Below are 18,360 nucleotides of genomic sequence, written 5' to 3' on the forward strand. Positions count from 1 at the left end.
TTAGAACTACTTAAATCTAATTAACCTAAGGACATCACACACGTCCGTGCCCGAGGCAGGATTCGAACCTGCGATTGTAGCGATGGTTTATCGCTGTGACGCTAAACCATACGTCCCTCCCCCTATGCGGTGCTTTAAGTGCTGGAAGTTCAGGCACATGTCTTCCCGCTGCACTTCCAGCGCCACATGCGCCACTGTGGACGTCCATTGCACCCAGATACTCCATGTGCACCACCTCCCACTTGCACTGCTCGCCAGACTGCCCAGTACTCCAAATTGAGTGGAAAATAATGGAGTACAAGCTGGGCGATATTCCTGTTTGCGTCACTCCCCATAAAAGCCCATTGTCTAGCGGATCATTTTCCATAGCGATCTCCTCTTTCAACAGCATCCTCCAGTCCTCTTGTCCAGGAGGGGACCCTTGCTGCGCTCTCTCCCAAGGTCTCCACCAATGCCACGGTGGATACCCGCCAGTGGCTCAAGGAGCCAAAAGCTGGGGGACGAAGAGCTTCACAGTCTTCCTCCATGTCTGAAGCTGCTTCGGAGAAATCTTCCCAGCAAGCCCCTAAAGAGAAGCGAGAGAGCAAGGAAACTAAGAAGTAGTCTGCTAAGAAACAGGGCCCTCTCGTGGCCCCAACACCGTCACTCCCTATCAATTCTCCATTTGAGGATGCGGTGGAGGTCTTAGCGTCTCCTGTGGACCTGGAATTCGCTGATGTCTCATCCACCATGGAAATGACTATAAATACTCAACCGATGGCAGCAGGTGACCCTGAGGCATAACCTGCCTCCTTGCGCTCTTTATGCCTTCCCAGCCTAACGATAACGTCACCCTCCAGTGGAATTGCGGCGGCTTTTTCCACCACCTGGCTGAGCTACGACAAATCTCAAGCTTTACACTGGCTTCCTGCATTGCCCTTCAGGAAACCTGGTTCCTGCAAATGTGGACCCCTGCCCTCCACGGCTTTAGGGGACATTACAAGAATCGTAGTGACTATAATACAGTGTCAGGCGGAGTTTGTGTCTATGTCCTGAACTCAATACGCAGTGAACATGTGCCCCTTCAAACCGCTCTTGAATCTGTGGCTGTCAGGATAAGGAAGACGCGGGAAATAACTGTCTGCAACGTATATCTTCCTCCATATGGTGCAGTACCCCTGAACGCATTGGCTGCACTGATTGATCAACTCCCTAAACCTTTCCTACTTTTGGGAGATTTTAACGCTCATAGCCCCTTGCGGGGTCGCACTGTGCTTACTGGGCGAGGCAGAGATGTCGGAACTTTACTGTCACAACTCGACCTCTACCTCTTAAATACAGTTGCCCCCACACAATTCAGTGTGGCACATGACAAATATTCGGCCATTGATCTCTCAGTTTGCAGCCCTCGCTTTCTCCCATCTATCCACTGGAGAGCACATGACGACCTGTGCGGTAGTGACCACTTCCCCAACTTCCTGTCACTGCCCCGGCGTCAGGCCCATGGACGCCTGCAAAAATAGGCTTTAAACAAGCAGGTGTAAAGCTTAAGAGTTGCCGTACCTCTGCTGTCACCATTGAATCTTCCTCACATGGTAACATCGATGTAGTGGTTGAGCAGGTAACCACAACGATCGTTCATGCGGCGGAAAATGCGATCCCTCGTTTTTTTAGGGTGCCCCCAGCGAAAGACAGTCCCTTGGTGGTTGCCGGAAGTCGCTGAGGCAATTAAGGTGCGTCGGCGAGCTCTACAGCGGCATAAGCGGCACCCTTCCTTGGAGCACCTCATAGCCTTTAAACGGCTCTGTGCCAGCGTACGTCAGTTTATCAAATGACAGAAACAGAAGTGTTGAGGGAGATACGTCTTTAACATTGGGTTCCATACGTCACCTTCCCAAGTCTTGGCAAAGATCAGACGAGATTTTGGGTAACACACTCCAACAGGTGTTCCCAGAGTTAGCATCAATGGCGATCTAGCGACGCAATCGCGATTGCCGAGCACTTTGATGAACACTGTGCTCGAGCCTCTGTGTCGGAGAATTACCCCCCAGCGTTTTGCACTCGCAAACGATGGATGGAAGGAAAAGTCCTCTTGTTCACTACACGCCATAGTGAACCCTCTAACGCCAAATTTACAGAGTGCTCTTGCACATTGCCCCTTACCAGCTCCTGCTCATCGGATCCACACAAAGATGATTAAACATCTCTCTTCTGACTACAAGCGACATCTCCTCGTGATCTTCAATCAGATCTGGTGCGATGGCGTCTTTCCATTGCACTGGCGGAAGAGCACCATCACACTAGTGCTGAAATCCGGCAAAAACCCACTTCAAGTGGATAGCTATCGGCCCCTCAGCCTCACCGACGTTCTTTGTAATCTGCTGGAACGTATGTTGTGTCGGCGGTTGGGTTGGGGCCTGGAGTCACGTGGCCTACTGGCTCCGTGCCAGGACGGTGTCCAGGTTTCCGCCTGGGTCGCTCTACCACTGATAATCTTGTGTACTTCGAGGCCGCCACCCGAACAGACGCCAACGCCTTGTTGCCGTCTTTTTTTATATACGAAAAGCGTATGACACCTCCCGGTACCATCATATCCTTGCCACATTATACAAATGGGGTCTCCGAGGCCCGCTCCCGATTTTTATCTTGAATTTCCTGTCGCTTCGTACTTTCCAAGTTGGTGCCTCCCATTGTTCCCCCCATATCCAAAAGAATGGGGTCCTGCAGGCCTCTGTATTGAGTGTATCTATATTTTTAGTGGCCATTAACGGTCTAGCAACAGCTGCAGGGCCGTCCGTCTCACCCTCTCTGTATGCAGACGACTTTTGCATTTTGTACTGCTCCACCAGTACTGGTGTTGTTGATCGGCGCCTACAGGAAGCCATCCACAAGGCGTAGTCATGGGCTCTAGCCCACGGCTTCCAGTTTTCAGACGCAAAGTCGTGTTTTGTGCACTTCTGTCGGAGTCGTGCCGTTCATCCGTGACCAGAACTTTGACTTACGATCCATTTACTATAGTGGAGACACATCGACTTTTGGGACTGGTTTTCGACGCCCAATTGACTTGTCTTCCTCTCCTTCGTCAGCTTAAGCGGAAGTGCTGGCAGCATCTCAATGCCCTCCGCTGCCTGAGCAACACCAACTGGGGTGCAGATAGCTCTACGCTGCTGCAGCTCTACAGAGCCCTTGCTCAATCCCGCCTTGACTATGGGCGTCTGGTTTATGGTTCGGCGGCGCCCTCAGTGTAGCGTTTACTCGACCCAGTGCACCACTGTGGCGTTCGACTACCGACGGAGCTTTTAGGACGTATCCGGTGACCAGCGTAGCTCTCCTGCGCATCCGAATTACTGTCTCCTTTTCCCACCCACGGCGGTTCGTCTCCCGCATCGGCTGCCAGCTCAGGGCTTACAATTGCAGTTCCTATCCTTTGTATCTGAACTGGAGTCTTTTCCTTTACCACCTGTATTCGAGGTCCTTTCGAGTACACCTCCATGGTATGTACCTAGGCCGTGTCTTCACCTGGACCTTTCACATGGCCCAAATTAGTCAGTTTACCCCTCGGTTCTCCGCTGTAACTTCCTCTCGATTGACATGTACCGAGGCCATGAAGTGGTTTACTCCGACGGCTCGATGGCTTATGGTCACATCGGCTTTGCGTGTGTCCATGGAAGACATACTGAACAACATTCCTTGCCTGATGGCTGCAGTGTTTCCACTGCAGAGCTGGTACCTATATCTCGTGCTCTTGAGCACTTCTGGTTATGCCCTGGGAAGACGTTTCTTCCCTGTATTAACTCCCTGAGCATCCTACAAGCTATCGCCCAGTGATACCCTCGTCATCCTTTGGTAGCGACCATCCAGGAGTCTGTCTATACCCTGGAATGGTCCGGTCGTTCAGTGGTGTTTGTGTGGACCCCAGGACACGTCGGAATCCCAGGAAACGAAATTGCTCACACGCTGGTCAAACAGACTACGTGGAAACTGCTTATTGAGACCGACATTTCAATAACTGACCTGCTTTCGTTTTTACGCCGCCAGGTTTTTCGGCACTGGGAGACAGAATGGCACAGTCTCTGTATGCACAACAAACTGCGTGCCATTCAGGAGACTACGAATGTGTGGCAGTCCTCCATGCGGGCCTCTCGCAGGTACTCTGTGATTCCCTGCCGGCTCCGAATTGGCCACGCTTGGGCGACCCACGGCTACCCCCTGCGACGCACCAGGGTACGCGTGGTGCGAGTGCCACTACAGCACGCGTTCGGGGTAAGTCCTACCTGATCGCGCTTGCAAAGTCCATTATCAGCGCGTTAATTAACCAAGGCTGCTGGCTGTCTATATAAGCGGGCAGTGCACGCCAGCGGAATCATTCCGCTGTGAGCTCTATCTGCAACAGCATTGAAACACTATGCCTCGTCGACGTGTGTTTCGTCAACGCCGCCACCGTATGTCTGTTAACAAACACATTAGTAGCCTCCAAAATAAACTTGGACGAAATGGAACCGCCCAAGCAGTTATCTTGAATGGACGTATATTCTTCCGTGGCTGCAGGGTTAATTTTACTCTCGACGTTGCTACTGGAAATTCTGATAGTGGTTGGTTTACTTTGGCCATCGTTCGTTCCATGAGGCTTTTCGCGGATGATGCTGTAGTATACAGAGTAGTTGCAGCATTAGAAAATTGCAGCGAAATGCAGGAAGATACGCAGCGGATAGGCACTTGGTGCAGGGAGTGGCAACTGACCCTTAACATAGACAAATGTAATGTATTGCGAATACATAAAAAGAAGGATCCTCTATTGTATGATTGGTAGCAGTTAGATCTGTAAAATATCTGGGAGTATGCGTACGGAACGATTTGAAGTGGAATGATCATATAAAATCAATTATTGGTAAGGCGTGTGCCATGTTGAGATTCATTGGGAGAGTCCTTAGAAAATGTAGTCCGTCAACAAAGGAGGTGGCTTACAAAACACTCGTTCGACCTATACTTCAGTATTGCTCATCAGAGGTCTGGTTGACAGAGGAGATAGAGAAGATCCAAAGAAGAGCGGCGCGTTTTGTCACAGGGTTATTTGGTAAGCGTGATAGCGTTACGGAGATGTTTAGCAAACTCAAGTGGCAGACTCTGCAAGAGAGGCGCTTTGCATCCCGGTGTAGCTTGCTATCCAGGTTTCGAGAGGGTGCGTTTCTGGATGAGGTATCGAATATGTTGCTTCCCCCTACTTATACCTCCCGAGGAGATCACGAATGTAAAATCAGAGAGATTCGAGCGCGCACGGAGGCTTTCCGGCAGTCGTTCTTCCCGCGAACCATACGCTACTGGAACAGGAAAGGGAGGTAATGACAGTGCCCTCCGCCACACACCGTTGGGTGGCTTGCAAAGTATAAATGTAAACGTAGATGTAAATGGGGAAGACCGGTCTCAGTGTCGATGCGGCGTCCAGTTGACAGTGGCCCATATTCTGGTGCATTGTCCCACTTTGACTACCCTGAGACGAAATCTTCGGTTACCGGACTCCTTGCCGCTAATTTTATCTGACAACGCCTCATCAGCTGGTTTAGTTTTACGTTTTATTCGTGAGGTGACTTTTATCATTTGATCTAAGTTTCAGCGCATGTCCTTTGTCCCTCTGTGTCCTCCACCCTAGTGCTTTTAGGATGGAGGTTTTAATGTGTTGCAGGGTGGCTGGCTTCTCCTTTTTATTCTCATGATCAGGCAGCCATGGTAATTTTTTTTGTCGTTTTAATCTCTTCTACTTGTTTCTTGCGTTTCTGCTGTTTTCTTCTTACCTTTTGTCCATTTAAGTGTTTGTTGCCCTTCCGTCGTTCTTCTGGCTTTTCCTTTCTCTCCGTTTTGTGTTTTCAGTCTCGATTGTTTTATTCTCACCCTTGTGGCACTGTTTTATTCGGAACAAGGTACCGATGACCTAGCAGTTCGGTCCCTTCCACCCTCTTTTAAACCCAACCAAACGTCCGCAGTAATCTGTGAAACTGTAGTATAGACAATGGGGTAACTGTATTTCACACACACGGGCAAACAACGTGAGCCACCACAAAATATCAAATGCTTCTGCGATGTCAGTTAAGATTGCTAATGGGTATTTTTTGTTACATGAGCCTATTGTTTCGTTCTCCTTGTTAAATGCGCCTTTCATACATTTCCCTTTGCTAAAGTCAAACTGACATTGATAAAGTGCTTGAAACTACCTGCCCTAGTATAATTATCACACAAGAGCATTTCCTGAAGCTTTGCAAGTGTGTTAATCAAACAGATTGGTCTGCAGCTTTGGGAATTAGCGGATCTTTGTCGTCGGACTTGTATATTATTACAATTTTTGATAATTTCTGGGTGTCAAACGCCTCGCCCTATGTTAATGAATCATTGAGTAAACTGGTTAGGAGAACAACAATTTTTACTTTTATTTGATTGAAAACTTCGGCATGAATTTCATCTGAGCTTACAGCTTTTCCGAATCTCTGTTGCGTTACGGCTATGGCTACTTCTTCAGCGAACTGTGTAATTGTCAATCCGTTGGTGTATTTATCGTGTAGTGCGTATTTAAATAGTCTGTGCGGTTGCTTATCATTTTGGTCGTCTTTCAGGAGGAGTTTATCAAGCAAGTATTCTGTCTCTAGCTTAGGGTCATCGATCTATCTCCAGATGCCATTGTCGGCTGAATGATTGGAGTCATGATTTTCTGTATCTGTATTTTGTATGATTTATTAAACCCATCAGTCTTTATCTGGTTCCACAGGAAGCTTTCCCACTGACGCTGGCCGCTGTGGCCGAGCGGTTCTAGGCGCTTCAGTACGGAACCGCGCTGCTGCTACTGTCGCAGGTTCGAATCTTTCCTCGGGCATGGATGTGTGTGATGTCCCTAGGTTAGTTAGGTTTAAGTAGTTCTAAGTTGTAGGGGACAGATGACCTCAGATGTTAAGTCCCATAGTGCCGAGAGCCATTTGAACCATTTTTTTTTGTCCGTCCTTCGCGTTTATGATGGCATGAACTCTGCCGAAGCACCTTTGAATGAGGTGTCTGAGTGTCTGTGGAAGAATGACAGCCCATTCTTCGTCAAGAGAACAAACCGGATAAAGTAGTAGTGTTGTTGGATGCTGGGGTCCGGAGCGGAGGTGTTCCATTGCATTCAAGTTGGGAATCCGTGCAGGCCGGGACATTTTAGGGTTGTTGTTGTCCGTAAACCATTGTATCAGCACGACAACGCACCGTGTCGTAAAGCAACACGTGTGACGCAGTCATCGTCTCTGTACAGTTGCCCTGATGTACGCAGCACACAGTGCCGATAAAGTTGTTCGTAATCTTCTGCCCATAGCGTTTTCTTAAGCACTATAAGGGGATCAGACTAACGGCGATAAACGCCCCGATACCGTAACTCCATCTCATCTGTACGTCACATACTTCATACTACACATCATGGCAAGTAACGATCTCCAGGCATTCGCTAATCCATAACCACTCCATCGCATTGCCACGGGAAACAGCCCGAGCCATCTCTCCAAATCACTCGTTTCCACCCATCCCCTGTCCAGTGGCATCGCTTTTGACACCACCTCAAGCGTCGCTCACTGCTCACCACAGAAATGTGTGGCTTCTGAGGAGCTCCTTGATATTGTACCCCTTTCTTTTTAAGTCCCCACTCATAATCTTTGTGTTAGCTAGACTCCTCGTAGCACTTTGAAACTCATTAACAATTTCTTACATGGATTTCATGGGATTTTTAAAGCCACCCCCCTTGATTGCTCGACGGTCCCTATGTGTCACTGCCGAGGTTGTTCACTCCACTTCACGATCACGCCACCAACAGCCGACTTCGGCAGCTTTAAAAGGGTTGACAAGTCTCCGATGGATTTTTGAGCCCAGCAGCATCCGATGAACAGCCCACATTCATAGTCAGCGAGCCCTGCTGTCACAGTTCCCTTAATGACCGCACTCGCCGCCCTCTTCTCTATTGACAGAGCCGCCCCTCGTGACATTTAGTGGTCAGTTCCACCTGGCACTGTCCGAACGCTTTTGATCAGATACTGTACTGCAGCAATCGGCAGTTTATTACCTTCACACCACTTCCTCATTCCTCCAACGCACCACGGGCCAGATTTCTAGAGTACCTCTTGAGTCTATAGACACTACTACCAGAAGATTGTAGACGTATGCCTAAATCTCGAGTACGCAAATGTCTACACTCATTGAGGAGGGATTCTACTGTAATATCCCAGAATACATTCGACAGAGGTCCCCCCTTGGGCATCTATTCAAGATACATTTAATCACTTGCCGGTTTCCCGCAGGCCACTCCAGCATTCTCCCCTTGCTGAAACTCTAACAGACTGACGCAAACAGCTGTATAGATCTCCCTGGTGCGAACAACACCATGCCGCCAAAGACTATAAAATGTTCCTGCGGTGTCGACCAGTCGGCTGCGGTGGCCGAGACGTTCTAGGCAATTCAGTCCGAAATCGCGCGACTGCTACGGTCGCAGGTTCGAATCCTGCCTCGGGCATGGATGTGTGTGATGTCCTTAGTTAGGTTTAAGTAGTTCTAACTTCTAGGGGACTGATGACCTTAGAAGTTAAATCCCATAGTGCTCAGAGCCATTTCAACCATTTTCTTTTTTTTGAACCATTTTCTTTTTTGAACCATTTTCTTTTTTTGAACCATTTTCTTTTTTGAACCATTTTCTTTTTTTGAACCATTTTCTTTTTTAACCATTTTCTTTTTTTGAACCATTTTCTTTTTTTGAACAATTTTTTGCGGTGTCGTCCATAATTGTTGTCGCATATTTCCGAGGGGTTCTTTCTCTACTGTAGCGTGGCGGGGTTTAGTGACACTAGATATTGGGCGTCAGTGACAGAGGGGAGCTAAGGTCATCATTTTGTCAGGGATGGCGGGAAGGAAGCTACACTTTGTGGGTGGTGGAGTGGGCTCTTTTCTTGGCTCAGTGGGTGAGATGTGAGTGAAACATTGGTAGTTCCACTAACAGTAATTTATTGAGACATAAGACCCTCTAAACCAACAGTAATACATTGTGTTTTCACTCACCCAATTCCTCGCTGCTGCGGAGTCGTAGCGTGCAGATTCCGGTGGCAGCTGATGCGACAACGGCTCGTGTTGCAGCAGCGTATTCTTCCATTCAGTAGAGTGAACGTGAGTCACTGCCTCGGCGGCTCGGCCTTCTCCTTATGAATTCGCTTGTTGCGTTATTAACAAGTGGCTACGATGTGGCGGAGAGTGCTCCGTCCAGGAATCGAACCAGCGACCGTCAGGTTCGGCGTCTTCTGGCGGAGTTCATCAATCCCTATGTTTTTCGTTGATCGGTAGTGCGTATTTCTTAAATTAACGTTTCCGTGATTTTTCAACGTGGCCTCATCAGTAGACAACACTTTCTACACAAAATTATTGTCTTACTGGAGAACCGACAGATAGCACTCAAATCGAAGCTGAACATCACTGCCATGTAGCCGTTGATGTAGGGAAGTGTCTTTGAAGAATACGCAGCACGGTTCTCTGGCTCATTCCACCTCTCTTCGTATCTGACGAGGACTGCCTTTCGGATTTACAGCAGCAGCTACAGAAGCTGTTACTTATTCTGCTTCGCTGGTAACGACATTGCTTCGTACACGTTTTTTGAGACCAAATTATCTTTCTCGTTTGTTCTTTTGGTTCTACGAACGGAGGTGGGGAGAGTTTGTTAGCCGTCTGCCTTGCACTCCTCTACTGCTCTTGATGCATTTTGATGACGTTCGCCGTAGATTAAGAGCACGTCTACCAATTCTTCATTAGTAAATGGCGCTGAACTCCTGAAAATACCAATTTTTATGTTAGTAATGATTCGATCATGTGCATGTTTACAAGAACCACTCTGTAAATGAATTGCAGAATTCCTCATCGTAAATGCGATCTGCCTAGACAGTCGTTCCACTGCACCTGACTTGACTCCTCTTCAGCGCGGCACACACACCTGCGAACTATCTTGTACCTCGACGACACAAGTTTCTGTCGACAGTGTGTAAACAGCACACACCCACTACCTCGGTGGCGCAAATTTGCTAGGAGAGTGGCGTAAACTCCGGGTGGCGTGCCATTAAACTGCAGCAACTACAGCATGAGAATCCGTAATATTCAGTGTATTTCATTCCGCGATTTGTCGTTAGATGTACAAAAACACGTGTGTCACTGAATTCGTGTGATGGGGAACTGCTATTCTGGCGACAAACGTATCTCATAGTTTCATTTTAAGAAACCAAAGCTGATTCCAGTATGTCTGTTCGGAATGAGGTTGTGAGAACGGATTGTTGTTGGTTTCATTAGCCGTTGCTCATTGTTTATCTAGATGACAGCAGAATACTAATATAATTTGAGGTGAAGGTGTTAATCGTGTCCCATGTATAATATTTGATGACTCAGACTTAACCGGCAATAGGATCAGTCAATCTGCTTCCTGTTTTTACAGGGGACTAAACTGACGATAGTACTTCAATAAGCTGACCCATTCAGTTATGTAGCGTTTATTTCAAGTTCTTAGAGCAAGATTACGGACCCTAAGCTGTCGTCCTCTGTAAAACAAACTAAATTTGTGTTCTTATAGGCCAACTCATTTAGTAAAAGTTTGGATTATGAAGTTTAGCTATTGCATTACTTCACACGAAGTAGTTCATTATTCCTTCCAATGTACGAGCGTCATACATGATCGCCTATGAAAGAAATAATTTATCATGTACTGCAACGGCTGATGCGTATACGGGAAAGTATCAGTTTAGTTTCTGTATCTTCTTGTAAACTTGTAATTCTTCAGAGATCGTTCCGCAGCAATACCCTTATACTTCTACACGAATATATACATACCGTCTCTTTCGCAAATTTAACATTTTCCCGCATACAGGGCTACTACCAAACCTTCAGGCTACGATATTCGTCTCCGGATACACTTTTCCTACTTCTGCAATCCCTGCGCTGTCTACCAGGGAATCCCTAGCCGTCCTAACAGGAAGTTCATCTCCCAAGACAAACGATACCGCAACCGCCGCAAATTAACTGTTATGTCGTTTTCTGTAAGGGTATCTGTAACGTTTCAAATACACAACCGACATTTTTTCATCCTAGGCATTACATCCAGCTCTAATATTACCTACGAATATTGGGCAACACCTTCTAAATTAAAAAAAAAGATAGAAGACACTAAAAACGTCACCCAAATGTAGTGCTTTACAGAGTTTGCCTATCGTACCCAGTTCTTAAAGTGTGTTGTGAAACTGTATGCCGACCTGGCAAATATTAATGTAACATCATGAAAGTTCCAGGAATAGTCATTTCTTGCGTTTTGGTTCGTGAATGACGTATTGGCTTCATGAAACACTTTCCTGCTACTTCTAAAAAGAAGAAAAAGATGTTCTATTTTCTGATTCTGCTACTTCTCATTTAGTGCCATATTTATCTTTTACGCCCAGAAAATCGAAAATTGAAGAGTCTGAATCTCTACTACTATGTGGCTACAAGGACAAAAATTTCACGGGTTTTTAGGTTTTATAATGGCCTGGTAAGACTTGGAACACTGCAGAGTAAAGAGAGGGGCTAGGATGGCACTCGCCTCTGGGGAGCATCGTGTGACAACGAAGAGGGCTCTTCATTATGAGGCAGTTGAGCATCCTTGAAGTTCAAAGCGTTGGTTGTCTTTGGCGGCTAATAGAGAGGTAACTAGATCACGCAGGTGGGCTTGGACAACGTGATCAATAGTGTGTGACAGTTAGTGGCTATTTCCTTCGTTAATACGGCATTTCTTGACATTCATGACTTCTGAACGGAGGCTTCTCATTTGTGTCAGCTGCAGGAAGCTGGGAAATATAAGCAAATAAAATTTTTTTTTAATTTTATTGAGAGGTAACGATACCAAGCACAAAAATTTCCATAACCGGCACTTTAAAGACGTTTGATATTTGATGTGCGTTTTGTCGGGTAAGCAGTAGTCTAGGCGTTTATATCGTCTGACGGTGATAGTCTCGAAATGTACATTCATATCTTCTCTCTGTAAGCAGCCAGCATGTTCAAATGAACAGACACTATAAATATACACATACAGGTATGTGCCTTCACGGCAAATAATGATAGCTTCGGTGCAGATGCATTCTTCGTTCGACCTCTTGCAGGAATCAGGTGAGGCTGCAAGAAGTCAGGACAATCGACATATTGGGATTTGGGTTCAGCAGGAAGCGTGCTCGGATAGTCGACATGGTTAAGGCATCCAATAGCGATAAGCGTGAATTCCAGATACGAGCCCCAGTTTGGCACAAATTTTCACTTGGTGCCATTGGATTCATTACAGCGCCAAATTTTAGCTGATGTCAGATTTTCTCTTTTGTCAGAGTACTGGGTCACTGTAGTGGTGTCTGGAGAGCGAGGTCCAGGGTTACAGTTGGTACCACAGTCGTTGTCAAATAGAGCCATGAATGAGAGATAGCGGCGAATACAGGCCCTCAGTAGGTTCCATATGCCGCCACTGATGGAAGTCCATTTACATCAGGGCGCAGCGACTCGCATCCCGCTATGTGGAAGCCGATTATGATATCAACGTCATCATGGTTCAGATGCAGTGGCGGTAGGATTACTACTCTGAACTGTAAATCAAAGTTATTGTCAAATGTACATTGATCTGTGACTGTCATTCAGTACTTTCCAGCGTCATAAATCCTTTATGTGTTCTGTGGCAGTACCATATAAATATACCCTCATTCAGGTGGACTTGGATAGCATCCAAGTTAATTAATCTATATTAAGTAAAAGCGAACTAATACTTTTTGCATGTTGCCGTAACCACTCGACATCCTCCAGAAGTAAATCAAGGCTTGCCATGACATACATCTTTTACCACTGCAGGTTCAAGCCAAGTTAACAGTCTTAGCTCAAGGTCACTGACAGCGACTCTGAGTGTCATGTTAACACTTGGGCGACTTGTATTCCTGGTCGCACCCCCTCCCCTGGTCAAGGTTATTCAAGCGAGTGCCGCCCCTTCCTTCCCCTCTTTCCCCTTCCCCTCCTCACCTATTCTCCCTGGACCAATAGGAAACAGACCAATAGTAAATGAGTTCCCCCTACCCCTTCCCTTTGTTATATTAGGAACCTTTTCCCCATGGCTTTTCCTGCATATACATTCGACATTCCTGTCCCTCCCTGTGTCCACCTCTTTCTCCCTCTGTTCGTCTCCTCATCCCATCACTTCTATGTGTCTACCTCCTCCTTCCCAATCTCTCTCTCTCTCTCTTCATTTCTTCCACCCCCTCTTTGTCAGTTTCCTCCATTCCCTCTCTCTGGTCTTGTCCATTCCCTCTGGTCATATCTTCCTCTCCCTCTCTCTTTCCAACTCTGCCTTCCTTTTCCAACTGCCCTCCACCCCTCCATACCACCCACCTGCCTCATGCATCTCCCCCTCCTTCCTTCACTGTGTATATTTCCTCCTACCTTTACTCTTCATTCTACCCATCCCCTTTCCTATACATTCCAGTCTGTCCCCAGACATACTATTGATGACATGTAGCCCATGCAACACACCTCAATAAACCAGGCCAATACCACTTCCACAACACATCTGTTATGGACAGCAGGCTGTACATCAGATGTTTGAAAATCATTTATTTCTGGCTCGATAAAGCAGGCCGATACTACTCTAATGCAAGGTGCAGGGCAGTGTACAAGTCAGAGCGCAGAAAACCATTTCTTGCCCATGACATATAGGCTGCCCTGCAAAGCAGGTTGATTTGGTAGACTGATGATGTTGCCATGCCTGTTGTGCAGGGCAGCTTATACAGCAGGGGATGGGAAAACAAGTTTTTGCCTGTATCTTTGATCTTTTTGTGGACAGGAAGATACAAACCCCACAGAGCTGATACCCATGAGGCTAGTTATTTCTGTGGCACATTTGGTTGAAATCTGTCCAGGAATCTGGAAGGAGATGCTGCGTATACATACTTACATACACTCTGTTTTATATACATAACAAATGAATCCTATTACCCAAGATCAGAGTTTTGTGTGGTTTAATGTTCATAGTGAGAAGATGAAGCACCAGAAGTAGGGACCAGCCAACACTTCTGGAGTGAAGAAGACACAGATTGTTGTATCTGAAGGTAAGTATTTGATGACATTATTAATATTGTTGTTAATAACTATGTATTCTATTATACTTAGGGTTTGTTACTATTCCAGCAATAGTAATGGAACTCGTTGATGAGGACACCCACACATTAGTGGTTGCACTGCCACACCAGCAGCAGCCAGCCACCTACAGATAGGCTTCCTGATTTATTGGCTTCGGTTATATTCAGATATACTGCACCACTGCTGCCGCAACCACAGCAGCTGTCGCCATTGGTCACATAACTGCAGGCAAGTTCACTGTCAGTTGTATTACTTTTTGCCAATACATATAATGTGAGATAATAAACGAGTAAATGTAGGTCTGGATGCAGACTGAAGTTAAAATGCATAATATGTTGATACGAAAGTCCAATATTCATGGTGCGTGTTTGTGTATATGTACAGTATGGTGAGTTATATAAAAATAAGTTGACAGTCAAGTGTGATCCATCCTATACTCCAACAGACATTCAAAAGTTAGGATGTAGAGTCACTATAGTTGATATGTGCAGCAAGCACATGTTAGAATTAATTTCATGGGGTACGAATACATTTTAAAGCATTCTATTGTTGTAAAATTAGACGATAAGTACTGCGCAGTATCGCTTCCAAGAGAAAGATGGTTCAATTAGCAGTATTATGTAAGAGCAGCTTACTAAGAGTTTTTAGACTGTTTCAACAAAAACACGACACAAAGAACCGAATGGAGCAGTTTATCAGTTCCTGTATCCTCCTGCACCGAAGTGTTAAGTGTAGTCTACAGAGCCTGAGTTCACGGAGAGAATTCCTATGTGCCTCAATGCGATAAAGGCGGAATTTAAAGCACTCAAAAGGCAGACATTTTCAAAATCCTGTACTGCCATAATGCAGTGAAATTTGTAGATGAAAAAAAATCAGTGCAGAAAGGTGTACTTCAGAAACGTCTTCATTTCATGCACGGACTCTCCCCAGTCGTGTAATATTCGACTGCCTGTATAAAAACAAAAGTGCTCTTTCTCTATTTCTTAGCAGCTGTCGGAGAGCTCAGGCCCGGCCGGCGCCGCCGCCGCCACCTCCTTCACCGATGCTGGCGTCGAGTGTCTCGATTTCACAGCCGGCACTGCCTCTGCCGATTTATTTTCCTTCTTACAACCAAAAAAGTGCAGTTTAATGGGAGGAACCCCATCAGTCTGGCGCTATGCATTCACATCATAATGGTAAGAGCATAGAAAGAAGCACATAATTTTTAACTATTTCAGGCAGCAAGGTACATCTGTGTGAAATATCCCATAGCAAAAGGCGTGGCTAAAAAATAATAGGGCTATTGCTATTGCAGAGTACACATGCGCCACAGATGAACGACTAGTAAGTATGAATTCTGAAACCTTCTCAGTCGAATGCGGCATCTCTGGGATCTGTAGACAAATCAGTTGGCCGTGAAGTTTGTTTGTGTAAGGGCTGTTACTCTGTTTTGCCGGAAAAATGATATGTATAACAATAAAGCAACGAACAGTCGTGAAGTTTCACACAAAACTTGGAAAAATCTTCTACTGAACCTACCTTTTACTAAAAGAAGTGTATGGTCAAGACTGTTAATCACATGTGCGGATTTTTGAATCGTTCATGCGGTTCAAAGATGGCTGAGTATACGCAGACTATCACTCACGCCTGGGACGATCTTCAACGTCAAAAAAGGATAAAAATTTCGAAAAAGTAGATAAAATGATGCGATCTGACCGTTGGTTGAGTACTCAGTCGATTGGCGAAACTGTAAGCATTGAAAAAGAAAGTATAATGCAAATTTTACAAAACCCATTTAATATGACAGAAGTATGTGCGAATCTGGCGCCAAAAATTCTCACGATCGATTAAAAAGAAGCTCGTGAAAATGTTTTCACTGATAGTTTGAATACCATTGAAAATGATCTTCATTTCTGGGGCAGCGTCATAACATATGTCGGATCTTGGTGTTTCACTTATATCTAAAAACTAATCGCCACTCTTGCACTGTAAAAGTGAACCTTCAGCCAGAGAGGAAAAAGTTTGACTCAACAAATCAATATTCAGAGCAATGAAGATTGTTTTTTGGATGTTCATTGAATTCGTAACACCGAAAAGGCAGATGAAGTTGCTTCTGCACTATCCAAAATTGTTCTGCGTTTAACATCCGTTGATAATTCGTACTGTACTTCTGATCCTGAATATGTAAGCTGTATTACAGAAACTATAGTTGAATGCATTGGATGAAATAGTAAATTTATTTCTGACTGTATGTAATTGATTATAATTATAATGTAAATATTGTAAGTTGCTGGGTAATGGACAAGCGAACTGTATTTTAATGTATCGATAGCTGCGAGGAAATGGCAGTAGCGGTGTTGTTGTTGGTGTATGGAGAGCCTCATCGTGCTGCGAGCAGAGAAGAAGCAGAGGAGCTCGAGTCATCAAAGAGTGCAGTGTGTGCTGGGCGCTCCCGCAAATACGGTGTGCAGCTACGATCGCGCCAGTGTATGCGAACCAAATTCATCAACCCGCGAGCATTGAGAGCATGGTAGTAGCGTACAGGTGGAGGAAGCTACAATTCTATTACAGCCTGTCCAATAATTATCTGTGACTCTGGGGACGACTCGAGGTTCTCAACCAGAAGCAGCAGCAGCAGCTCAGCATTGTTGTCAGGTGCATTCTTCGTCGTCCGAATAACATTGTATGACAGTTAAGGAAAAATTTAAAACCTTGTAGAGGCATTACCCAGTAGCATTTTCTTCACAAATATGACTAACCTGAATAGTAACTTCCAATAGTCAAAACATGTAATTGTCCTCAGACATTATTACCAAGCAGGGTCCCTTTCCTTTCCATGAAATCACAGAGTGTTGGTGGAGTGTGAAAACTGATTAACTATTTACTGCCGGTTTTATTTGTTTGCTAATGACCATTTTGTCTAAATTTTCTGCCTCAGTTCTTTCTTGTATTGCATGATTGGTATTGCATTAACTAATTTGCAATTATGAGTGTTAACGTCGTAGAATTTCACTGGCAAAATTAATGACTAATGGCACAGCACAAATTAAGGGTAGACAATTTCATTTAGTCTGTATTTAACTTAACAACTGGCTTCTGCTGGCTTGGTATGTATATTATTGTTATGTTAAAAGTAAACTCAGATCCCCATTTTCTTAAAGTAAGTTCAGTTCAATGTTTCAATAATAAAATCTAAATTTCTAGCCTTTTTTCAAAATTTCGCGTTACGTTAGACAGAGGCTGCTGAAAGTTTTTTTCATATTATGAACGTTAAACGTTAGACTGAGGTTGCTGAAAGTTTTTTTTTTTTTTTTTTTTTTTTTTTTTTACATTATGAACTTTAAGTTAAACCAGTCATGCATTAAACCAGTAACTTCATTTCACTTTACATTCAAAATGTAACAATTCAGAAGAAGTAACTGCAAACTAAGTGCTTTCTGAGTCATTTATTTTCTCGTGAACTCTTATGTTGTGGAAAAGCGTGTCAGCCTTCTGTTCCCACGCCAGTAATTACTTGCTTAAATTTATTTACCAATACCTTTCTTAAGATTCTGGACATTCATTGCTCTAGCGTGCTGGCGACAATTTAACTAGCGCCTTTTCAACTAAGTAGTGTTTTCTTTTGTATTATCAAAATTTTTGTATTAAATATTACGTGGTACCCTTTTTCCCACTGTGGGGTTCGTTAGCGACTTCAGAATATTCCACCCAGTACAAAATTATCATCAGTGTTTAGGTCTACCATAGATTCTCCCGTCAAAAGGGTCTGTTGTACACTTTCCTCCTACTAACCGCTATTATTTTCCTTCTGTAACGATAGCCTTACGCAATGTAAAGTTTCATTAGGCATACGCGATCATGCCAATTATATCGCAATCCAGTAGGCCGATTACGAAGGGGGAAGTTACAAACAGTGTATTTTCACTGCGTTACTGAAAGTCAAACTATTAATCAACATTACTACGTTCAGGTTCTTTCACAACTCCTTGAAAAACTGTTTCTTTTTAAAAAAAAAAAAAAAAGAGAGAGAGAAACGAATTGTGGAAGAACAAGTCGTGTGTTTTGCATCAAGATAATGCACCGACTCATACCGCATTGTCTTTTAAGAGGCTTCTAGTGAAGTACAGTATCACCATCCTTATTCATCCGACCTAGTACCATCTGCCTTTTACAGTTCCGCAAGGTCGAATCTTCATTAAAAGGAACAAGATTTCAGTTCGTTGAAGCAGTGAAAAGAAAAGC

The sequence above is a fragment of the Schistocerca nitens genome, chromosome 8 (genome assembly GCF_023898315.1).
Source record: "Schistocerca nitens isolate TAMUIC-IGC-003100 chromosome 8, iqSchNite1.1, whole genome shotgun sequence".
Taxonomy (NCBI): Eukaryota; Metazoa; Arthropoda; class Insecta; order Orthoptera; family Acrididae; genus Schistocerca; species Schistocerca nitens.